The sequence below is a fragment of the Eleutherodactylus coqui genome, chromosome 6 (genome assembly GCF_035609145.1).
Source record: "Eleutherodactylus coqui strain aEleCoq1 chromosome 6, aEleCoq1.hap1, whole genome shotgun sequence".
NCBI lineage: Eukaryota > Metazoa > Chordata > Amphibia > Anura > Eleutherodactylidae > Eleutherodactylus > Eleutherodactylus coqui.
In genome coordinates, this window is record NC_089842.1 from 165996166 (window position 1) to 166021949 (window position 25784).

At 45.0% G+C, this 25784-nt stretch overlaps 1 protein-coding gene across 4 annotated transcripts in view; it reads left to right on the forward strand.

Moving 5' to 3' along the window:
- INF2 (inverted formin 2) overlaps positions 1 to 25784 on the forward strand; it is a 79051-nt gene that overhangs the window by 10840 nt on the left and 42427 nt on the right. The window lies entirely within an intron of this gene.

Below are 25784 nucleotides of genomic sequence, written 5' to 3' on the forward strand. Positions count from 1 at the left end.
ATTCAGCAACATCAAGGATAACACGTAAATTATAACTAGCTATGCGGATACGCCATTCGGGGGGGGGGCTATACTGAGCTCGTATCGCAACACAGGTAGATGCGTTTTATTCCGCTGGCCTGCCTGATTCCAAAAAATATAACTCATATTGGGATAGGATCTTTGCATGACCGATAAGTCTTATTAATAATAAACTTTATTTGTATAGCACCAACATATTCCGCAGCGCTTACATAGACAGGGGGAATACAGAAAGACAAAATACAAAAAATTACAGAACCACGGTTACATAGTAATCAGTGGATTAATACAGTAGGGGTGAGGGTGCTGCTCCAATGAGCTTACATACTACGAATAGTGGGGTGATACAGAAGGTAAAGGGGCTGGAGATGTGCACGGTATGGGGAGGTGGAGAGTGAGGGGTGATATACACATAGACAATGGTCAGACATTTAACCGTGTGACGCCTGAATCGGTATGACTGCAGGTGCGGTTTATGATGGCTAGCAGGGATTGCAGTCAGTAGGTCAGGGAGCATGTTATCAGGCGGAGTACAGAGAGGTTTGTTTAGGGAATGCGGTATGCCTCCCTGAAGAGGTGCGTTTTTAGAGCACGCCTGAAGTTCTGCGAGTCCTGGATTGCTCGGGTAGCCTTTGGTAGTGCGTTCCAGAGGACCGGTGCTGCTCTGGAGAAGTCTTGGAGGCGGGAATGAGAAGTTCGAATTAAAGGGGCACTCAGTCTGGTTTCATTAGCAGAGCGGAGAGCACGGGCTGGGTGATTGATTGATTATTAAAAGATTCTCCATTAATCTTGCTTTCGGCGACAGGGAGTCTGCATGAACTACCCGAGGTGATAAACCTCACTGACAGGGGGGTCAATTAACATCTAACTGTCACTGCTTCAACTTTATTACCATTATGATCAAAAGACTTCCTGAGGAAGACTGCATCTCAGGGATGTGAGGGAGGAAGGGGCAGTTTAAAACATTGAATTCATCTTTGCCAGTATCCTGAGCGGCAATTTGCTGTGGATAGTTGGGGGACACTTTATCAATATCTCTATATCACAGTATCAATGTTGGCATAATATGGCACTATGTGGGCACTGATTGACACTATCCAGGCAAAGCAGTTCCACAAGGTCATGGCAAGACACTATTTATCTAGTTCATGTATGACACTATGTGGGCAACGTGTGCACTGTTTATCCAGGAAGTGTTTAATTATGGCAGGATTAATATATATCTATATTTGGTATTATGGCGCAGCGGTGACAGGCGGAGGTAGAGGTATCATTTATTTCTAAAAATAAACGTTAAAGTAAATTAAATAAAGTAAATTGGCGGCTGCACTGGATGAAGAAGAGGGTCCAGAGCGGCAAATAATCGTAATCTTTATTTATAAAGTGCCAATATATTCCGCAGTGCTTACAATACAGGGGTAATAATAACAAAACCACAGTTATATGTAATAATCAATTGATGGAACCAGTATGGGTGAGGGTCCTGTTCCAATGAGCTTACATACTACAAATAATTGGGTGATACAGAAGGTAAAGGGCTGGAGATGTGCATGGTATAGCGAGGTGGAGAGTGTGGGATGCTATACACAAACAGGGGTCAGACTTAAGCCGTATAGTGGCTGAATCGGTATGACTGCATGGGGCGGTTGATGGCGGCTAGCAGGGATTGCAGTCAGTAGGTCAGGGAGCATGTTATCAGGCGGTGTACAGAGGGGTTTGGTTTAGGGGATACGGTATGTCTCTCTGAAGCGGTATGTTTTTAGAGCACGCCTGAAGTTTTATGTGTATGGGATTGCCCGGATAGTTTTGGGTAGCGCATTCCAGAGGACCGGAGCTGCTCTGGAGAAGTCCTGGAGGCAGGAATGAGAGGTTCAGGTTAAAGAGGCACTCAGTCTGATTTCGTAAGGGGAGCGGAAGGCGTGGGCAGTGGATTGAGAGGAGGTAAGCAATGTAGGGTGGTGTGGTGCTGTGGAGGGCTTTGTGGATGATAAAAAGTACATGTTCCTGCCCCTTAGCTGTACCTCCTAGATTTCAGCATTATTCAGACAGTCCAGTTTGTGGAAAACCCCTTTAATTAAAGAGTGACCATCTGCTCCTGAACAAAGAAGACTGCAGCACTTGTCCGACTACCTTATTGACCACCGTTGCATACTAACACACTGTGTGTAAGACACTACATGCTGCTGTGTCTGGCCATCCCTGATGACACCTGCAGCACTGGTTAATCAAAGCAGGTGTAATGTCATAGACTAGTGATGTATACTATGTACAGAGTACATCATGTAGTCAGAGAAGCGGTGTGGCCATCTTTGTTTGTCCAGGACCAGGGGGTCTATTTAACTGAGGATATGTTTTTCGAGTTTTAATAATACACTATGAGGCATTTCAGTAATTATGACATAAGTCACAGACAACTGTGCAACATTTTACAAAATCCTGGACAGGTAACCTAGCAACCATGTCATTCAGTCCCCTACTTCCAGCCTAAATCATGGTTTTGGCAGGCAAACAGATCCTTTTGGCTGGCAGATTTGCAGCCTGTTTAATAAGGGTCAAGCAGCTGCCAATGAACTTATCAGTGCTAAAGCTATAGGGGTCGCAAGGGTTACAGCTGCAACTCTGCCCCTTAGCCAGGGGGGTCCTGAGGCCTCCCCTGCCACTGTGTTAGCCAGCACCATCACCATGAAGGGAGGAATCGGACCACTCAGCCAGCAGCACTGCAAAAGTGAATCAAAGGAAGTTGTGACTGAAGATTTTTCACTTATGGCAAACATTCAGTTTACTGCCATAGCCCTGTATATAAAGGGGTCTTCCAGGCAAATACTGGGGTCCGATCAGCGGCACATCTCACAGAGGGAATTAAGTGGAATCAGTTATCTAGCTCCTGTAGTGGCCGGTAATAGTAATTGCAGGCACAGCTCTCATTAAAATTAGCGACAGCTGTGCCTGCAATTACCAGCGCAGGCCACTATACAGGGGTCGGAGCTAACCTCTTCCGCTCCGTATCCCTGTGTGCTGTGATGTTGCAGCAGGCGCTCGATCAGCTGATTGGTTGGGGGTCACGAGCAGTGGACTCCAGCCAATCAACTATTGGTGACCTATCGCGAGGGTAAAGCCAGCATTCTCAGCCTCTTGCAAAATGGAATTTACGTCACCTTCCAAGCTTAACTGAAAATAAAGCAGATGTATCGGAAATCTCCGCAAATTATCATCTTTACTGTCAAACAGTTTTAGAGCATCTTTTTGAAAAGACAGTAGTAAATCTGCTTTCACATCTGCAGTGGGGGTCTATTTTCCTTCTCCATTCGGGGAGCAGGAAAGGGGAATCTCCTGCTGGATGGATCCATCTTATGATGGAACCGAACAGTGCAGAATAGACTCCATTGACTATAATAGGTTCATTCAGTTTCTACTAGCTGCCCGGCATTTTACCAGAAGAAAAAGCGCTATATCTTCCGGTATTTTATGCGGTATCGGCGACGGAACCTCCGGATGGAGATCCAGCGCAGATGTGAACCCGGCTTAACTATAACAAAAGTGTGAGTTCTTCAGTTTGACATATGGTTGGTTATTTATATGTCTTTAACAGACAATGTAATTGCATAACGTATTTATTGGTGGTGGGTGCACCTTGCACATGAGCCTGGAGTAAGGGGAGGAGTAATGCGGTAACGGGATCCGGGTAAAGACACCGATTAGCCTGGGTTATTCCTCTGCTTTCATTCACACACACACACACAAAAAATTATGTATCACACACACACACACACACACACACACACACACGCGCGCAATTATAGTTTTGCCATTAGTTTTTCTTCAGTTGAGTTAATGCTGCTTTTATAATACAAATTAAAGGGGTTGTCCCGCGCCGAAACGGGTTTTTTTTTTTTTTCAACCCCCCCCGTTCGGCGCGAGACAACCCCGATGCAGGGAAGTAAAGAAAGTTTACCGGAGCGCTTACCTTAATCCCCGCGCTCCGGTGACTTCAATACTTACCGCTGAAGATGGCCGCCGGGATCCTCTGTCTTCGTGGACCGCAGCTCTTCTGTGCGGTCCACTGCCGATTCCAGCCTCCTGATTGGCTGGAATCGGCACGTGACGGGGCGGAGCTACACGGAGCCGCTCTCTGGCACGAGCGGCTCCATAGAAGACTGCTGAAGACCCGGACTGCGCAAGCGCGGCTAATTTGGCCATCGGAGGCCAAAAATTAGTCGGCACCATGGAGACGAGGACGCCAGCAACGGAGCAGGTAAGTAAAAAACTTTTTATAACTTCTGTATGGCTCATAATTAATGCACAATGTACATTACAAAGTGCATTATTATGGCCATACAGAAGTGTATAGACCCACTTGCTGCCTCGGGACAACCCCTTTAATCCTTCCACTTGGAACTTTTTAAACTTATATGTGGAAACATTTTCCTGTATGTTTTGTACCTTTAGCTACAGTGCAGTAGTCTGGAAAATTCAGATCCCTGCCAATCTCCACTAAAAAGGCCCATATGCAGAGCCATATGAGCACACATTGTCCTGACATTTGTGGCTTACTGATGTCTTATCTCTTAGGTCCATGTGCGAATGTTACTTGTATTTGATCCATTCAAAAGGAAACAGAATGCTTTGTGCAAGTTGTGTTTATTGCAAGGAAACAATAAAATGTTATAGGGCAGTCAGGAGGCAGACACTCAGCAAAGACTTGGATTAACTTTACTCCACACAAGGTTTTACAGTTACAGACAAAATCTTGGGAAAAAGAACGTGTAAAAAACTAGCAAATTTTGGAGTGTGTTTTGCGCAAACTATGACGCTTTTAAAATTTTCACTGCTCTTGCCAGTTTTTTTATTTTTAAGTGGGTGTGGTCTATTAGAAGAGGTGTTGCCACCCCAGCCTTGCAGATTTTATATACATCTTAGGCCAGGCTCACACAAACTGGTCCGATTTCGCGAGCATATTTTCGCAGAGGAAGACCTGCATATGACCGCGGCAGGGAATTGCATATGGTTGTGCATGCGTATAGTTTTATGTGTGGATATGCAGTGTATTGTCCCCACAAAAGAACGAACGCAAGCAGGGAATGACATCAGAAAGTTGTCTAACCACCTGGAAACACCCTTCCATCCCCCAGGTGACATTCTCTTGTGCTGTCGTGGTGAGAGATGTTCTGAGAGCCTTCAAAACGGGATACTGATCTCTAGGCTTGGCTGGTTTTATACTACTTTTTTTGAAAGTAGTATAAACCACTTAAAAAAAAAAACCAACTTATTCTTGTAGAGGAAGAGCCCAAAAGAACAAGCAGAGGTTGTAATCATCAGTCTGGATGGGGAGTTGCTCCCCAGACTAGGTCCTGCTTTCTTTATTTCATTTGTATCTGTATTTGTATTCTAGCAACTTACGTACAAATCCGCGTCCATATGCACCGTGGATCAGTTGAATCCATAGAGATCAATGCAGGTCATACACGTGGAATCCACAGTAAAATAGAGCATGCTGCGATTTTTCGTCCACTCGCGGAATCCGCAATTCCTACCCGCAAGTGCGAGTGAAACAACGAAAGTCAATGCATTTCATAGACTGCGTATCAGATGCGCAGACAGCGATTGCAGTATCCGCAATTGAAATCAGTTTATGTGAAACAGGCCTTAGCTTGATATAGTGGGGTTTGTTATCAAAACACTTCTGCCCTCATGTGTATGCATGTACCACTGAACACTATGCTTCACTCATCATCACCATAGCATCTACATGCTGGGCCACAAAAAAGGAGACTGGCACCACACTCTTACGAAAGCTGTCTAAAAGAAAATCTGTCTTTGTTGGCCAGAGAGGCACCTAATGTATACGAGTTGTGCGCCTCTTAAAGGGGTTCTGACATGAATAATGTTTTTATGCTTTAGCAGCCATTGTTCCCTGGTGTGCCTAATGGACCCAGAGAACCCACGGTTTAATGGCTGCTAAAGCATAAAAAGATAATACTTACCTGTTCTTCTGTTGTTGTTGACATCGGGGGGGGGTCATCTCCCAGCAGGCGCTGCTCCTCCTCTTCTGTCTGCACGAGCCGCGCCGCTCTGCTCCGGGATCGCGCGCATGCGCAGTGGAGAGGTGCCCTCTGACAGGAGTCAGGACGGGCTGCGTCTCCACTGCGCATGCGCAGCACTCCGGAGTTCAGCCGGACGGACGGGCCGCCCACAGCAAGCACTGCTTGTGACGTGCTTGCTGTGGCGGTCCGTCCGTTGACCTCGGAAGTGCCTGACGGACGGACCAGAGCAGGAAGCGGTCTTTTTGACCGCTCCTGCTCTGCTTTAAAGGCACAGAAGAAGATGCCGGCTGGAGGGGACATGCCTGGCAATCGGGCCAGGCCAGGCAAGGCGAGTACAATTTTTTTTTTTTTGATGTCAGAACCCCTTTAATGTATTAAGCACATCTTGCTTCAATGGGCTTCATATTAAGACCACCATAGTAAACATTGTTCTTAATAACTTCCTCCACAGAGCTTGGCAATCACAGTCTTTCTTATGCCACAGAGCATGGCGGTTGCTAGTAGCAACAGAACAGTCACTATTAAAGGGCACACAGCTTACTGGTTACAGTCTCTCTTTGAGGGCACACAGCCTACTGGTTACAGTCACTGTTCATCTGAAAGGGCAACTCACTTTAATTGAACTTGGTGGGACACTCTCAGTTGGCACTTCACAGTCTCTGGTCACAACAGAAACATTTCCCAGGGCTTTTTCTGAGTCCACAGTACACTATTTCTACAGATCGTCATCTGGAGCTGCCCCAGTACTCCAGGGACACTTCTGGTAAATTGCTCTACTGAGTCCAAAACAAGTCCACAGCCAGCACAAGTCAAGACAACAGACTAGCATGTTACCACCCAATAGGATCTTGGGATCAAGAGCTCTAGCTTTGCATGCTGGTCTGACTCAACTCCAGGTTGGGTGATGCCTATGTATACCTACATAGACCATACATAATTAACAAAGCCAGCAGTAAACTGCTAAAGGCCGTAGCACATGCAAAGAAAAGAGGTTACAGATCACAGAGGAGCATGCATGGCCTTATAAGCCTCATCACTCACCTCCTAGGTGTCTCCACACACCTTCTAGGTGCTTTCCTTAAGGAGAGATGATACCCCCCCAGATCACAGTGACAAACAGTATATAACAAAGTATAACCGCTGTGCATTACCAGCCCATTTCACTCAAACAACCACAGTTAAGACATATATAATTCAGCACCTACTCACACGTGATCCACAGTCCTTGCAGTACATATAGACAGAGACGTAGGTAGCACTTATGTTGAAAAGTTCTTTTGATACCATAGACACGTGAGGGGGTGAATTTAAGTATCTTTTGAACTGGAGTGCTGCCTACGTCTCTGTCACTATGTTCCGGCTGGTGAGGTCCTAGTAGAAAATGATTAAAGAATAGAGATGAGCGAACGTGTTCGGCTCCGCCCCTTTTCGCCCGGACACCGAACTTCGCGAGGAATTCCGTGTTCGGGCGAAAAAAGTTCGGGGGTCGCCGTGGCAGCGCGGGGGGTTGCGGCGGGGAGTGGGGGGGAGAGGGAGAGAGAGAGGGCTCCCCCCTGTTCCCCGCTGCTGCCGCCCGCGCCGCCGCGCCTCTCCCCGCCCCCCGGCGCCCCCCGAATACTTACGCGCGAACACGGAAGTCCTCGGAAAAGCCGGTGTTCGGGTGCGTAAGTGTTCGTTAAGAACACGTTCGCTCATCTCTATTAAAGAACTGTGCTGTAAAGAATAAAAGAAAATTGTGCAAGTACCTAGTAATCATATAACACTGGAATATTCCAATGCTTCTACTTACCTGCATGGCTTAAGGTTCACTGCAAGTGAGCCAGCAGACTATAGGCCCTCATTTAGGACATATTGTAGTTTTTCAACCTGTGGTTCGCCATGGACTCCTACACACAGTCTACTTTCCAAGGGTTTGAAAATACATGAAAAAACGCATTTTAAAATGACAGCTGTATATTTCTACTATTTTCTGGGTATAGTATTAATAAATCTCTTTAAAGGGCCACTCTGGCGAAAACACTTTTTTCATGCCTCCCCCTTACCCCTGATTGCCTGTCACACTCTGGAGGTCTCCTCTCTATAGTGCAGTCACTTCCATGCAGTGCAGCATCCTGCCTGATGCTTATCAGACACTATCTTGATGGTGAGATTTGTTACTTCTAAAGCACTCCCATGATGCATCATAGTTAAAGGGGTTGTCCCGCGCCGAAACGGGTTATTTTTTTTTTTCAACCCCCCCCGTTCGGCGCGAGACAACCCCGATGCAGGGACTTAAAAAAAAAACCGCTCAGCGCTTACCTTAATCCCCGCGCTCCGGTGACTTCTATACTTACCGGCTGAAGATGGCCGCCGGGATCCTCTTCCTCCGTGGACCGCAGCTCTTCTGCGCGGTCCATTGCCGATTCCAGCCTCCTGATTGGCTGGAATCGGCACGTGACGGGGCGGAGCTACACGGAGCTACACGGAGCCCCATTGAAGAAAGCAGAAGACCCGGACTGCGCAAGCGCGTCTAATTTGGCCATTCGACCATTTTAGACGGCGAAAATTAGGCGGGCTCCATGGAGACGAGGACGCCAGCAGCGGAGCAGGTAAGTGAAAAACTTTTTATAACTTCTGTATGGCTCATAATTAATGCACAATGTACATTACAAAGTGCATTATTATGGCCATACAGAAGTGTTTAGACCCACTTGCTGCCGTGGGACAACCCCTTTAAGGCTATTCAATTTGTCTGGGGACAGAGCAATTTACTTATTACCCTTTATATTCACTTAAATAAACTGCAGACCGTAAGTATACAGTCAAGAGGAGGAGCTGTGATCTCCTCTATTATAACTGCATGACAGGGGCCTCTAATCATCATCAGTAACTGTGACAGGGGTGTCTGTATTCCCTTTTAGATCAATGTACCAGCATCACACAAACTGAGAAATTGACTAGAAAATGAATACATAACCCCAAGTAAATCTGAACTGGTCAGAATTAAGATCACATGACCATCTGAGGGGGAAAAAAAGGCTGGGAGATTCAGACAGAAAGAAATAACCAACCAAGATAACACTAGCTCTCTTACCGTATATATAAAACGAATAGCCACATAATGAATAAATTAAAAAATATATATCTAGAGTGACCCTTTAAAAAGTTTAGGTTTATTAGATGCTTAAAGAGGACCGCTCACCGCTCCCGAGATGCCTGTTTTAGGTCCGTGATTGGCTGCAGCAACATGTGACATCCCATAAACCGGCTGACTGCAGGCTGTCAACAAAGACCCAGCGTGGAGCATGGAAGTGTGGCACTAGTCATACACGGAGCAGGGAAAGATGAATATAGGACACCTTATTACATTTGCTCAGGGGGAAGCACAAATTTTAAGAAAAAAATAATTTAGACTACCCCTGTAAATTAGACCTGTCTGCAAGAAAATGCTTGCATGAATCCCAGGTGCCAGGTAGTTAACGAGGCTAATTATAAAATTAAATTACATCATAAAACTGGTGTGATTACACTGAACAATATGTCATTTGGGCCAAATGCCAAAGCCCTTGTGCTAGATTTTCTCCATAAATTTGAATGCGTTAGAAAAAGTGAGTGGGACTTCAGAGTCGTTACAAACTCCGGATAGTGACAGAAAGGAACGCCAGCTCTGATTTTACATGGTCTTAAAGAGGCTGTAACAAGATTGCAAATTATCCCCTATCCATAGGATAGCAGTACAAACCCTTTACGACAGCAGCAAATTCAGAATCTATTGATGATACATGTTGGAAAAGACTACTATACATCCTGATAGCTCTTTTCTCATGTATCAAGAATTATACTACAATGGACATGTCGGTCAGGGCTCATTCATTATGCTCACACACAGCAAGCTGATCAGCAGTAAGAGGATGAATGATCGTTACTACGATCATTCATCGCCATGCTGCTATTACTGGTTTGCTGCACATCTGCCCATTCACATGGCGAGATCTGGAGCTGACTAGGGTGCATTCCTATACTTGCATTAATGAGCTGATCAGCCAATGAACAAGTATTTGCGCATACGTCAACTGATTGGTACATGGCCCGATGATAGGGCAAAATAATGTTTGGGCCAACTTTCGTCCCCGATCATCAGGTAATACGAAAGGCCCTTAAGTTCTATTGAAGTATAAAATCTATAGACTATGGGGGAGATTTAATTAGCTTTCCTTTTAATTTGCCGGTCTAAGTAAAGGCTGTGCTGGAATGGAATGCGACAAGAGGAACAAGTCTCTGAATGCATTTAGTGAATCTCTGGATCTTCCATGTGCCACAATATAAAATCTAGATTTCTGCTATAAAATTTCTGTCAATTTCTGGTATAAATTATAGTAAATCCGACAGGCTGAGTGAGACCACGCCCCCTTCGAATAAGCTCCACCCCCTTTAATGCCCCTCTTTAGAAGTGGAGAGGAAAGGAAAAAGAATGTAAACCAAAAGATATGTCACTTTTTTCTGTCAGAGGAAATATAGAGAACTGTCTAAACCAACATTTGTCTAACACTGCTGACAAGTCCTCCATGAGATTGTACTGGCAGAAACAGACGAAATCTAATTAAAGTAGAGCAGCAGATGCAAGATATAATTTAATGTACTCTTCAAGATTCAGCTTGTTTTATGAGCATGTGTGATGTACTGGAAGCTGGGAAATAATTTCCAAGAAAAAGAAAAACTCCATAAAAACTATGTTGACGAGTTTATGCGGTACTGTAGAGTCCTATGGTTCGGTACTGAGTCACATATGACATTAGTAGTGTGGCGCAGGGATGCACAGGGAGCACTGTAACTAGGCTCAAACTCCCTGGGAGTCATAGGCCACCATGGAATAAAAGAAAAGTGGCACAAAGAGGGACATAAATAAGGTGACCAGATTTTCCCAAAACTGGGTCAAAGAGGGACAGAGAGGTGTGGTCAGGGGCGGGGCTTATCACAACATATGATTTTACCTCTGTTATAAAAAGGACAGGGTCGTTTCAAAAAAGTCAGGGAGGAATGTCCTATGTTGTTTTCCTAGCTGGAGCACCGGATGGGCTATTGATATAGGCTTGTAGCAGAGTACAGGCCTACTCTCTCATTCTGGTTAGGTTGTGATTGTATGTTGTCTCACAATACAATGAGGGATTTTTAAATGGCAAATATAACATTAAAAAGATCAATTCTACCTTCCATAAAAAGTGGAGGTTTTTCCTTTTGATGTGGTGCTTTAATCTTCAGCAGATGATGGACCCACAGTAGCAGTTGTACTCTCAGCCGCTGTTGCCAAGACCTCATACATCATTGAAGAATAGATGTTTCTCAGAAGAGTAGGGCGCTGCAAACTTCTTGGTAAAACTTACACAGGAGTTGTCAGCAGAATTATATTTTACCATAAGCATGACTTTCAATGTTTCTATTTTCATTCGTGTCTTCTTGCTTGTATACATAACATTGATGGCCGATTATACTCGGCCATAAGTTCCTGGAAGGCATAAAACAAGCTCAATGAGTTTTTGAATTTGGTTGAATGGCACGTCATATTCCTTAAAATGGAGAAAAGTCAGCTTGAGGTACGCTGCCACGTGCAGGGTGGCCTCAGTAGTAATAATGTCCTCTATATCGGCCCCAGTAGTAATAATTTTCCCCATAGTGGCCTCAGTAATAAGTGTCCCCTATATTGGCCCTAGTAGTAATATTGGCCCCCACAGTAACCCCAGTAGTAATAGTGTCCCCTATATCGGTCCCAGTAGTACTAGTATCCCCAACACTGGCCTCAGTAATAATATTAACCCCCACAGTGGCCTCAGTAGTAATAGTGTCCCCTATATTGGCCTCAGTAGTAATAGTGATCACCACAGTAGCTCCAGTAATAGCGCCCCTGAGACCAATATACTTACCTCCTCCTTGTCTTTAAAGCGCCGCTGCTTCTCTGCTCAGTGCTGCTGCGGGTGGAAGTGTGTGCGCCCAAATGCCTCCTCCCTTATATCCTCCTGCGGAAACAAGAAAGAGAGGTCAGGAGAGGAGGATCCTGGGTGCACACACTTCCGTCATCTTGTGCACCTGTAGCAGTACCGCTGAGTGATTACCAGCCAGAGAGCTGCAGCACCCCGGCTGGTAATCACTTTCATGGTGAGCAGACATCCCGGAACGCGGAACAAAAGGCTGCCATGCTTAGGGACTCTGGATACAGCAGGACACAGGGTTCCAAAGTGGGACTGTCCCACCTAAATCGAAACGTCTGGTCACCTTAATATAAAAGTTGGGTCTGTTCACAAGGGGAGATTAAATTGTGATTTTTGCTGGATGCAGCAAGCCTGTACAATTCTCTAGCCCACAGCCTCATACTGAGAGGTGTTCAATTTCTCTTGCATGCAGTTATATTGTAAAGCACGGTCTATTATTATACTTCTCAATAGAACTGACACAAATGTATGCCAACGTACATCAGCCAAGCCTACATTCTTTTGGCTAATGACAGTGTATGGGTAGGTTGGTCTACATTCACATAGCGGTTTTAAATCAAGTGCTTGTTCTGACTCAGGTTTCCAGTTTTGATGCGGAGAACGGCAAGGAGACGGAAATCTTGACAGAGCCATAGGGCCTTATTTATCAAACATCAACGGGAGAAACTGGTTGTTATGGGCAACAAAGTCAATCACAGCACAGCTTTCATTTTACCAGAGCAGTTTAAGGAATGAAAGTTGCATTCTGATTGGTTGTTATAGGCCACAGGGTTGATAAATGAGACCCTGTGTGTCTAATGCGCAAAACTGGAACCTCTTTGTACTCTGTTTCACAAGGTTTTCATCCCAATCAGTCTTCTAGATAGATAACTGAGGACAGGGGTTTTCTGTGCAGTTGAAAAGACTGACGTGGATGGAAACCTTGTGAGGAGAGAAGACGAAAGAGGTCTCTATGTCAAATATCTGCTGAGGAATATTCTGTCTTGTGTGACAGCACCCTTAAGTAACTTCTCACACATGCGGAATATTCCCGTAGCATGCACCTAAAGAAGCACCCAAAGACGCAGCAGATTTCCGTTCCGTAACCAATATGCTGATTTTAGTGCAGAATTGTCTTTGTGTCTTCCAGAAATATTTAGCACGTGTAAAAGGTTACTAAAGTTGTACAATGGAAGAATTTTCAGGTGTTAAAGGGATTCTGTCACCAGGTTCATGACGTTTGACATGCAGACTGACAGCTCTCTCCCCTTTTGTCTCTCTGCATGCTGCAGACGGGAAGAGGCCGGCACGGTCTGCCTCAGTGACTCGGAGATCAGCTCTGAGTCAAACTTCAGAATCCCCTTCACACCAAACATAAGGCTGGTTTCACACGGGCTACAAAATTGTACAATTTTGTAGCGATACGATATCACTACAATATGCATGTATGTGAAGCCCATGGTTTCCAGTGGGTTCCTTCATTTGAGATGTTTTGAAGCCTGGAAGAACCCATTGGAAACCATGACCTTCACATCCATGCGTTTTGTAGCGATGTTGCATTGCTACCAAGTCGTACGATTTTGTAGCTCGTGTGAAACAGGCCTTAAGGGAAACCCCTGTCAACAGCTCCCCCATGCATTAAAATAACAAACCAGCAGTTACTCACCTCTCCTCGCTTCCCCGTTCACCCTCTCCCACTGGCTGTGTTCTCCGCTGTCTGCTTATAGGCACCGGTGACGTCCCGTAAACCTGCTATGGCATCCAATAACAGCGCTGAGCCATGATCACTGAGCGCTGTCATTGGCTGCTGCAGCTTGATTGTAGCCGGGCTCAGCCTGCAAAGTGACGTCACGGGGTGACCGGAGCCAGCAGACAAATTGGGAAGTAGAAAGAGGTAAGCAACTACTGGGGCCAAGAAGGAAGTTCTGGCTATCGATCACCGTGCAGGAGAAGCTTCCCAATGCCCGCACTGCATGGATGACCATTGATCTGTGTGGTGAAGCATATTAGCATAGCAAGCAGGGCCTCTGGGCCCAGTCGTCATTGCAGCCCCTATAGCTATGTCAGTGTAAAGAAAGGGTTGTCAAGTTTGTTTGATTTGTCATGATAAGCACAAAATGATACGCTTTTTGTGAAATCATGACAAAACCGTGGCACTTTGCCAAGACCCCAAAAAAATACATGGCAACTCTGGTCAGGCTCACACGAGCGAAATTTCACTCTCGAGTATTACTCTCTCAATGTACATTCGCATAATGCACGATGAATGGAGTCAATGAAAGTACATTGACTTTCATTGATCCATGCCCACTTTCATATCAAAAGTGTTTATATATATATAAAAAAAAAAAAAAAAAAAAAGAACACAGCATGTTCTATTCTGCACATATTAAGCACGATATAGCCCTTTTGTTCTCTATGTTTGCATATGAAAACGCTGTACATATGCAATTACGTTATATGTGCGGTATTTTATATGCATGTTGCTAGGATAAAAATACAAGAAAAAAAGTTTAAAAAAAAAGATAAACCAGGACAGCCTGTGTGAGATATACTATCATGAGCAGGCATACCTGATCACAAACGCTCCACACGTCAGTAAAACACTACAATTTTATTTTTTTGTTGTTGTGGGCCTGTGTCTGAATATACCCTTTTGTAAATGTTGCTTTTGCATCCAAGCCCCGAAGCTGCTACACATGACATAATATACATTACATAAAGAGGAGAGAGCCATCTAGTGGAGAACTACAGCAAATAAAGTCGGCGGTGCGATATACTGCTGCGGATTTCCGCCGCAGGGGACCATTAGGTCACCGGGATTTTCCGCGATGAACCTATCATTATGATGGGTTAATTGCAGAAAATTGCGGAATGCCACGATTTTTATCCGCGAGTGGAAAATCGCAGCTATTTTCCGTTCGTGCACATCAGGCTGCGCTTTGCATAGTTATTCTATGGAAAGTGTTCATTGCGTTACCCGCTTACGGATTATGGCTGCGGGTAACGCAGTGAAATATCGCCCATGGACAGGAAGCCTAACAGAATATTCCTTCCACAACATGTTTAGAAGTTTAGTCCGAACAAATAAAACTTCTTCATTACCTTTTGGCCTCCTGCACACGGGTGGAAATTCCGCAGCTGGATTTCCCGCAGAATTTCCACCCGTGCCTGCTGCCATAGGATTGCATTAGATAATGCAAACAGCCGCGATTTGACCGTGAAAACTCGCACGGTAAACAAATCACGACATGTCCTATTTCTGTGCGAGAAACGTCACGGCTGACATAGCAGCTGGCACATAGAGCGAAATGGTGGAGCAGGTGAGCCATGGTGGTTACTGCAGGGGCACGGCTCTCATCCCACTGCGAGAATTCTCACAGCGGGATCCGACTCGGCCGTCTGCAGGAGGCCTTCTTGATAAAACTGCATTCAGACATAGTTATATCAGTTTCTGGGAAAGCTGGATGACAACTAATATTCTAACCCCTGGAGGGACTGTACCCTGGATTGCTGAATAGGAAATCTGTCTAGATACTCAATATAGTTATGTAGGAGCTAGGAATACACCATAAGGTAAAACAGGCCAGATATACTATTGTGGAGCCTGGGAAAGCTGAGTTACTACCCCATGGGTCTTGTAATTTTGCACATATTGCCCCCACTCTCTCCCATGGATTTCAATGGAAAACATTGCATCACACTTGCATGCAGATTATACTACAAGCGATGTCTATGAGATCCCGTTGAAAACAATGGGCGATGTCTTCCAAGGAATGCGAAAAAAATAAGACATGCAGCGATTTCTTACCTTGCAGCATTGCTGAGAGGAAAAACACCGCTCAGGTGCATGACTTCATTCAAAAGAACGGAGTCCATAATCACACTTGTGTGCATGTCGCCTAAGAATCAATCCCACATATATGACATTCACTCAAGCTATAACTTGAAGCTCCTGGGCTGCAATGCAAAAATCTATTACCTGGGTCTCAACCTGCAGTGTGCGATTTATAATACCGATGTCTCCTTACGTGACAAAGGGGCATTTGAGCCCTCTTTGGGCACCAGATGCAACTGCCACCCCTTCAAGACAATGCTAAAGTACTAGCTGTAATGATACTGACTCGCTGCACCTCCCTTATCATAAAGGGCTCTTTAAATGGCAGTGAAGCTGCAGGACACCTGAGTGAGGGATTTGTAAGCTGTGGCTTCTTCCTTACCCCAGGATCTGCGGTGGTGAGTTATAGGCTATGGATACAGTAACCAAAACCATCTCAAGATGCTTATTTCTGACAAGACTTGTACTTGAGGGATAGGAAGTATTTTGTAGAGCTCATGTTCTATTCGGTTTCCCCAAGGGGAGCTTTAGCACAGTCTCATCTTCCTGGATAAGCACCTTGTAGTCCTCTATGTGCTAACCCTAATTTAATGGTAGATGTTACACATGCGGAGCTCAGACTGAGTCAGCTCCTACCTGTGGGGTAATTAGAAGGCTACGGCTGATGACCCATCTGTTTTCTTCATCCACACACTAATGACATTGTGTTGGACAGTGATCACACAAGGCATTTGTGGAGCCCAGCCTGGGATTTTAAGGATTGCAACTATCTTATCCGCATGTTACTAGTGTGAACAGATGAGGAGGGGAAACATGTTCACATCTGAATTTCGATTTCCCCAAAAAATCGGACATTGTTGGATTTTTTTCGCAGCTCCAAATTGATGACACATCAAAAAGAATACTATTTTATGCATTTTCATTCATGTTGTGACACTAGACTACAACCTACTAAGGCTATCTACACACAGGCGACCGTAATATCGGGCCGTGAAACTCGTTCCAATGTCGTGCTCACCAACGTGCGATTTTCCCCGCGTATGCAAGCCGTCTTCAATGGGAAACATTGCATCGCATGCAGTGTGATTCTTTGCTGGACCCATTGAAAACGGGTGAGATGTTCCGCGAAGAGTTTCCTATTGTTTTAATTGGTTAACCTTGAATCACATCGCACTCACGTGTACCTTGCACACCATGCAATGCTTTGCCAGCCCAATTGAAAACCATGATAGGACATTTTTTTTTCTCATGCCGTGGTGCAATGCTGGAAAGTATTGCTCATGTGTATGACCCCATTCAAAAGAATGGGGCCATATTTGTGCGTCTTGCAATGCGTAAATCTTGCTCAGTTTAGGTTGCTGCTGCACAGAGCCCAGGCAGCAGCGACATAAATTTACTATCAGCTGTCGCAAAGGGGTTAAAATACTTTTTCAAATTCCTGTTATTCCTTTCCCCTCCATTGGGGAAAAAACTCACACAAATATAAACTTCATTCTTTTGAAGGGACTTATTCACATGACCAACTTTCTTTTTTTTTTCTTCCCCTTGCAGTGATGCTGTGAGGAAAAAAATTCCAGCATATTCTATCTTTTCGAAATTCCCTTGGGAAAACCTTGCCCATTGATTCCAATGGGACCTTAAAAGACATCACATGGCACTTGCCTGTCGGAGTTAAGCGCAAGTCAAACCAGCCTAAGACTAGGTTGAGATTCCTCCGGGGAAGAGGTGGAATACATGTCATGGAGACAGCCGTCGGAGAGCCTTTTTCCTCCCTGCGTTAGGCCCACTGTCCACGCGCTTGATTTCGCCAGGGGTAAATCGCCGGCGAATCACGCCATCTGAAGCTTTCCATAGCGTTGCTATGGAAAGCGCCGGCCCCCCGTCCACGAGCGGGGAATCATTGCGATTCTCTGCTCGCGTCTGGCAATTCGCAGCATGCTGCAAATTGCCGCGATTCTTCGCGGTCAACCTATCTGTCAGATAGGCTGACAGCGGAGATCCATCTGCTGGCTCCTGCTCCCAAGCGGCAGCTACCGCGGTGTAGATCCGCTGCAGGGTATTGCAACGCCCGTGGACAGGGTGGCCTTAGTGAGAATACAAGCCAGGGCAGACCCCCACGGACTCATGAAACAGGACAGGCCTAGTAATCGTGAGTGCATATTATCCTGGCTAGGTCAGAAGGCAGCGTGTCTAGGAGAGAAAGAAAGGCCATCTGCTTCTCTCCACAAATAACCATACGGAGCACCCCCCCAAATAACTTAGACTGGCGGGCCTATCTTCCCTAAGAGCTCCTGCATGCTGGTGAGGGCGATATCACCCTCGCAATCCTTCTGAAAACCCCTGGATGCGAGGCGTTTTCACATGGAAACAGTCTCGCATCACTGCAGGGCTGAAGGAATCCCACATAAGAAGGAGAGAGAGTGAGGCGGAGCTACAGGGAATCTCCTAGAGATCTCCTCATATTTGGAAAGATAGGGAGGTGGGGCTAGAGGGCTCCCCCAGGGCTTTCCCAAGAGCGGTGTGAGAGGGGCAGGTCTAGAGCGGGGGCAGGACTAAAGGGGGTTCTTATAGTGATTCCTCTCTAGCCAAAAGAGGGGGTGGGGCTAGAGGGTGGATCCCTCTAGCCCCACTCCCCTCTCTTGGCTGGAGAAGAATCACTATGAGAACCCCCTCTAGCCTCGCCGCTACTCTCGGGGAAGCCCTCTAGCCGGGCCCCCTATCTCTCCAAATATGGGGAGATCTCTAGGAGATCCCCTGTAGCTCTGCCCTCCTCTCTCTGCTCACTATGGGGGATTCCTTCAGCCCCACAGGCTGTTTTACAATCTTCTCCCAGTGATTTCAATGTGGCTGGTGCTGCTGCCACCAGCCCCATTGAAAACAATCGGCGATATCGCTAAAGGAAAGAAGATGATGCGATTTATTTATTTTTTTATTTATTTTTTCTCTCCTAAATGAGAGCGAGTTGAATCAATGCCTGTTATGTTTATCACCAGAAAGACTGCTGAAGTTATAATTGCTTGAAAGATTTGCAAAGTGTGAACTGTTTGTTAATTCTGCAAGTACCAAGTAAACCGCGTGCCTCCGATTTTACGAAAGCTCTTCCTGTCTGGACTCTTTATTTCATCAGTACATTATACTCAGAGAAACTGGCGTCACATAAAACGTATACCACTGTGGTTACTAGTAGAGATGAACGAGTATACTCGCTAAGGGCAATTACTCGATCGAGCATTGCCCTTAGCGAGTACCTGCCTGCTCGGAAGAAAAGATTCGGCTGCCGGTGGCGGGCGGGGAGCGGCGGGGGAGAGCGAGGAGGAACGGACGGGAGATCCCTCTCTCCCCCCCCCTTCCCCCGCTACCCCCTGCTCACTGCCGCAACTCACCTCTCACCCGTGCCGGCAGCCCACCCTTTTCTTCCAAGCGGGCAGGTACTCGCTAAGGGCAATGCTCGATCGAGCACTTGCCCTTAGCAAGTATGCTCGCTCATCTCTAGTTACTAGCCATATTTGTGTAATCTATCAACTGTGTGGGCCTTCATTCTATGCAGAGTAGCCAGCACTGTAACTGGGCCTGAGTTAGCATAAACCACTCGCGTTACGTCTGCAAACTCCAGCTAGCTGCACATAATTCAGCTATAACTAGTTTTAACCATCTCCACATCAGTTTCCCTGCAGAGCTTTATCATCTAGGGACTACCTGATTACAGAATATTTTCTTTTTTAACCCTTTCCAATCCACTGTCTGACGTCTAAAGACTTTCTCATTTGAAGGCTGTACAACTCCGATATTGGAAGACGTCCGGCAGGGTATTCTTACTGTATATTACTGGCCGCTCTGTTGTCGGGGGGCCTCTCCATCATGCCCCACGCCGCAGTACTGGCTCTAGCCAGCAGATGGCACCATTGTATAATGACAGAAAGAGCCCCCTAGGAAACCCTGAATCCAAAATTGGATTGCAAAGGGTTAACCATAAAGTCTATAATTGGTGTAGATATGCTAATATTACAGTTTGCAACACAATGAAAAGGGTAAAGTGCTAACATTTGCTTAATGCCCTATTAAACCCTCTTAGATTTATATAGCTCAAATAAGGAAATAAATCTTTTTCTTTTGAGCCATGACCAGCAATAAACTTTATGCCCAGTTTATTGCTGGTCAACGGTAGCTAAGCTGGAAAGAGGCCAATCACCAGGTTTTGTAAACTCTCTATTCCCGCGTCTTTCTTTTAATAAGCCATATTATTTTATTACTGGTATTGACTATAGGCCTTTTTACACTGACAGATGTTATGCTAGGAACGAACGCCGATCGACTTGCAGAAATATTTGCAAGCCAATCGGTGCTCAATAAGCTCCATTTACATGGAACACCCTTCAGAGACTAGTCCAACTAAAATTTATTTTTATTATTCGAATACTAAAAAACATATATAGGGTACCAAGACGAACACTTAAACATAAATACCACCAACTAGAATTAATACCCTAATATAATGAAGAGACAACCACTAGTAATTGATTAGTGGGGGGGGGGGGGGAAATCTATTAAAGTTTCCAAAATTTAATTGGTTTTAGATATAACAAAGAAAAACTAGGACTAAAGCACTTTCTTGGTACTGGATGTACATTTACTATACAGTGTTCTAGATTTCTGGGGTGGAATAAATCACTAGGGAGTGATATAATGGAATAGCTCTCCACCCTTACTTTATGCAGATGCAGCGATTCAACTGGTCCAACACGTTTCTCTGGAGGCCACAGATCATCAGGGACCCCAATAAACCTCAATAATAGCTTCAAATTTTTTTTATATGGACGGTAGGTCAGTACGCTTAATGCCAAAACCGCCCTCACACTCTAAAAGGAATGATTCTCACAGAAATTAAGAAAACTTAGTAGGAGCAACAGCTCCCATTACTTGTAAGTTTGATAGATTCTCAATACTATATTAGGGTCTCACCAGAAACTGCAGCTCCCCTGGGAAAAAAAAAATAATTGAAAAGCTGCAGGAATGGTGGAATTTTCAACCCTAGTATAACTAGCACCAATTCTCAGCTGTGCAACTCAATGAGTCTGCTAACTTCCAACTCCCTATAGACCCTAGCTGTCTCGAAGGTTGTATCTAGAAGAAGCTGACAACTGCGGTGATTGCCCAGCCCCAGCCCACTAAATGATAGTAGCAGAGGCTAATAATTCCTAACTTAGAAGCTACCTCAAAGTGCAAAATAAATCAGAGAAGAAAATAAATGATAAAAAGGCCTGCCGCCCTGATGGTAGACTGCTGGCATCAGCTGTACTGTGTATGCCGAACAATTGTTAGTGTGCTTCTTTAGATACATACTGTTCAGTTGTTGTCAGCGGCACATCCTTTTTTACATGCTGACAACAAATTATTTTTGGTGCTATATTAAAAAATGTGATTAGACGACAAACAAGAATTTACTTGTTTTATTGGCTGATCACCAGCCCTTTTACATGAGGCATTGATCAGGTGGAGGAAAGAACAGACAAATGTTTACCGCTGATAGGCTCCTGAAAAGATGCCCATATTTCTGTTGACAAAGATGTCTGTAAAAAAACGTCTGATAAAACCCACCTGTTAAGGACCACGATGAGGGGTAGGAGGAGTCGATGACCATCTAGGGTGCCATAGAGGCAGGAAGCGCAATTAATAGATATTAAACATGCAATGTCTTCAAAGTTCTTAGTAGACACAATTGGACATTGTCTCAGAGCTGCTGATTGGGTTGTAGGCACTCAAGTAGAGTCTGGTCTGCAATTTTAATAAACTGCACTTGTGCCACCTGCTGTAATTCTCTGTAAAACCAGCGTGGTTTTTGCCATGCAGATCTCTGCTGCGCATCAAGAACGGCACCTCTACTACACTATGTGAATCAGTCCGTATATTATATATCGATGAGGGAAACCGGTCTGTGTCACAGGAACAAATTTGTACATTAAATGATACCGTTAAAAATGTAACTCGTCTTCCAAAAAAACAACTCCTTATAGGCTATGTCGAAGGAAGAATTTTAAACCGTTTTGGCTCTTGAAACATAAGGATGGAAAAATGAAAACCTGAAAAATTGCTGGTAGGCGAAGGGTTTAGCATTAAAGCCCATCTGGAGTTATATAAAGGAAGTTTCCCCAATCTGTACTTTTGCTCAAGACAAGTTCTCCTGCAGTGCTTGTATTAATTGTACAAACAGGACTTTTCTGTAGAGTCCCATTGTGAGGTAACTAGAGTTTTCTTCCTCTTGCACTTCAAGATTGGAATTGAAATGTTTTGTCAGTGATGGCATATTTGAATGTCTATGTAGTATCATACATTGGACATGACATTTCTAAGAATAGCAGAATTATATTATAGCTTTCATTTTTTTAAGAAAAACAGCTTGGTCTAGGTTATGAAGGGGGTTAAGACAGAAGAAAGGTATGTGAACTAGCTGTGAATTGACTGGAGCCTCAGCCCAGCTCCTAAATTACGACTTTTCTGTGGTTGTTGCATAGCTGGAAAAAAACTTGTATAATTCGGTCAATGTTTTTTGGGGTGGGGTGGGGGGGGGGCAGCAGGTTGCCTTTCTAAGAACTTTTTTCCCCTAGTTTTATTGTCCCAAATCCCAGTAGATGATCATTGATGATACACCGACACTAAGTGTTGACATGCCACCAGTAACCTGGTTGCCAAGACATATGCCATCAGAGGATGCCCTTCAGTGTTTTCTTAACTAAACTCAATAAACCTAGGCCAGACGCCCATCCAAAAGATCACTCACTTTTTCCCTCACATGCTACCTAATAGACAGTGGAAATTTCTTTTAAAAGGGTAATGGACAGTTTTTTTTTACCAACTGGACCCCTGAGCAGCTGATCCGGTTACATATATGGTATGTCCGGACTGCAAAGAGGCAACCAATGCACTTGAGTTAGGACCATGAGAAATGGCAGGGGGCAGCTCAAGTTGGTGAGGAAAACCAAAGCAAGACTCTGCAGGGTTGCTACAGCATTTGCCCATCTGTTCTACAGGAAGCCTGGGGCAAACAAACACTTGGCGCCTTTTGCCCTAGATTGGGCGCTGTTTAGGTGTGAACTAGAAGAATCATTTCCCCTTTTGGCGGTGGTGCCTGCTGTACTTTATGTTGCCAGGAGGGAAAGATTGACTAATGTGTCATTCTCTGATATTACTGTTTTGAAGGTATTTAAATAAGGTAGTTAGGGGTTGTAGTTTTGACTGGGTTCTGTAGGCCCACTTTGCCACACTAACACTGACTGGCACTTTCATATGATGATGCTCTTTACCTTGCAATGCTCTGGTACATGGTGGTGTGTGCATCCTACATCTTCCTCCCCTCCCTAGTCTACTCTACCAATTAAATGTAGGATGCACACACTGCTGTGTGCCAACCCCTTGCTGAGTAAAAGAGAATAACATCATCATATGAAGGTACCAGTCAAGCAGGGGGCACAGGTGACCACTATGGCTGGCAGGGGGACCTTTAGGGAAGATGGTCACAAACGACCACTATGGGGGCACAGGGGACAATTATTATTTGGGTATTAAGGAAAGAGGAACACTATACATGTAGAGGGCGGTGACATAGACCACTGTTATGGGGATGTAGAGAATCACTTAAAGGGGTTGTCCCGCGCCGAAACGTTTTTTTTTTTTTTTTTCAACAGCCCCCCCGTTCGGCGCGAGACAAACCCGATGCAGGGACTTAAAAAAAAAAACCGCACAGCGCTTACCTGAATCCCCGCGCTCCGGTGACTTCTTACTTACCGGTTGAAGATGGCCGCCGGGATCTTCTCCCTCGGTGGACCGCAGGGCTTCTGTGCGGTCCATTGCCGATTCCAGCCTCCTGATTGGCTGGAATCGGCACGTGACGGGGCGGAACTACCAGGAGCCGCTCTCCGGCACGAGCGGCCTCATTCAGAAAAGAAGACGACCGGACTGCGCAAGCGCGTCTAATCCGGCGATTAGACGCTGAAAATTAGACGGCTCCATGGAAACGAGGACGCTAGCAAAGGAGCAGGTAAGTGAAAAACTTCTGATAACTTCTGTATGGCTCATAATTAATGCACAATGTACATTACAAAGTGCATTAATATGGCCATACAGAAGTGTATAGACCCACTTGCTTTCGCGGGACAACCCCTTTAATTAAGGGGTGCACAAAGGACTACTATAGGGGTGCAGAGGACCACTAATATTTGATGGGGCACAGAGGACCACCGTGGAAGCAAAGAGGGTCACCATCACTTGAGGGGGGCACAAAAGCACTACTATTACATGGGGTGGGGCATAGATTGATCTCTGTAGTGGCACAAAAGGACAACTGCACCTTGTGGAGGCACTGAGAGACCAATATTACTGGGCAAGGGGAAAGAGGGACCCCTATTACTTTGTGGAGGCACAGAGGAACCACTACTAACTTTTTCAGGAGCACAAACGGGGTTGTTATTACTGTAAGGGGGACACAATTACTGTGAGGAGGAAGGCATTATTTTATGGTGGGAACAATGAGGGAATTACTATGCGGGGGACTGCGGTGAGACACTGTATCTTAGCCTTCCATGTTATACTAGTATAATAGTTGACTTACAGAATTGCCAACAATGATGTGTATACTTTTTGGAGTCACGGCCTTGAAGTGAAATTGTGACAGAGTGGGGCTAACTGAATTTTTGTACCAGAGCCCATGGCCTTTAGCTACGTCCTCTTGATCACTACTTCATCTAACATGTCCAGTTCTGGGATCCCCTAGAGACATCAGCCTATTTTATAAGCGGCCCTTAGTTGCTAACTTTAGTCTAGTGCCCCTTTAAGTGTCTAATATTGTGGATGTCTTTCTCAGGATTTGTACCAAGTTTATTTTTAAAGCATTTCCAGTCCCCTGTGAAATCTGATGGATGACTAATCCTGAACAGTCTCGTTTTTGCTAGAGGAATGTACACTGATGAGCCTTAACTGGGGTCATTCTCTTTCTGTACTCTTATTTGTATTCACATGAAGATCCATTTAATATTATTTGTATTCACATGAAGATCCATTTAATATTATTACATATCGTTCTCCAGTAAGCAGAAAATAATGTCTTTGTCCTGTACTAACACAGACGTCTCTTGGTTGGGAAAAACAATTTAAAAGCACAATGGAATATGTATTTGCTGCTTAGCCCCTTTTGTGCTGCAGCCAGTTTTGGTAGCAACTTGTTGGTGTTTTTATGCTCGCCTTCCTGACGTAGCCGTATGAAGACGTGCATTTTGTGGGACGGGTTGTATACTTAATGAGTCATATTATGTATGAAACTTATAAAACTAATTTTTAGGGCTAAATGGAGCAAATAGCCATAACTACGTGAAGGCTGGCTGCACACGGCCTGGATGTGCATTGTGGAAACCGTAGCGGGCATCCACCTCCGGTTCCTGCAGCAAATACCGTTCAGAACATGCTATGGAAAAGCGCTTTTTTTTTTCTGCACATAAACGGAAATCAATTACGATTTTCTATTTTTGTATCATATTCTATTTTTGTGCAGGCTCCACACGAACGGTTTCTATTGAAGTCTATGGAAGCTGTCTGACTGGTGGCCCTTCCAGGTACATGCAGACACTGTCTGAGCACAGGGCTGTATTCGACTGTCAGCTTCCGTATGCGGAATCCGACCTGGTCGTGTGCAGCCGACCTTCTACTAACGATGCATAGTGTGCTTAAGACAGTCAGAAAAGTAGTTAGGCACTCAGACCAAGAATAGTAAGTTATCTAATGAAATGAAATGTATTCTTTGTATATTGTTTGTCACTCACAAAGGAGCTGCAGCAACATGCAGGGCAGGAACAAAGCTGGTGGAGGAAATCTGGCTGCGGTACTGCCCTTCCTTTGGGCTTACCAAGGGAGGATAACACTATATAATGTGTGCATGGTGAAGGTGTGTGACTGCAT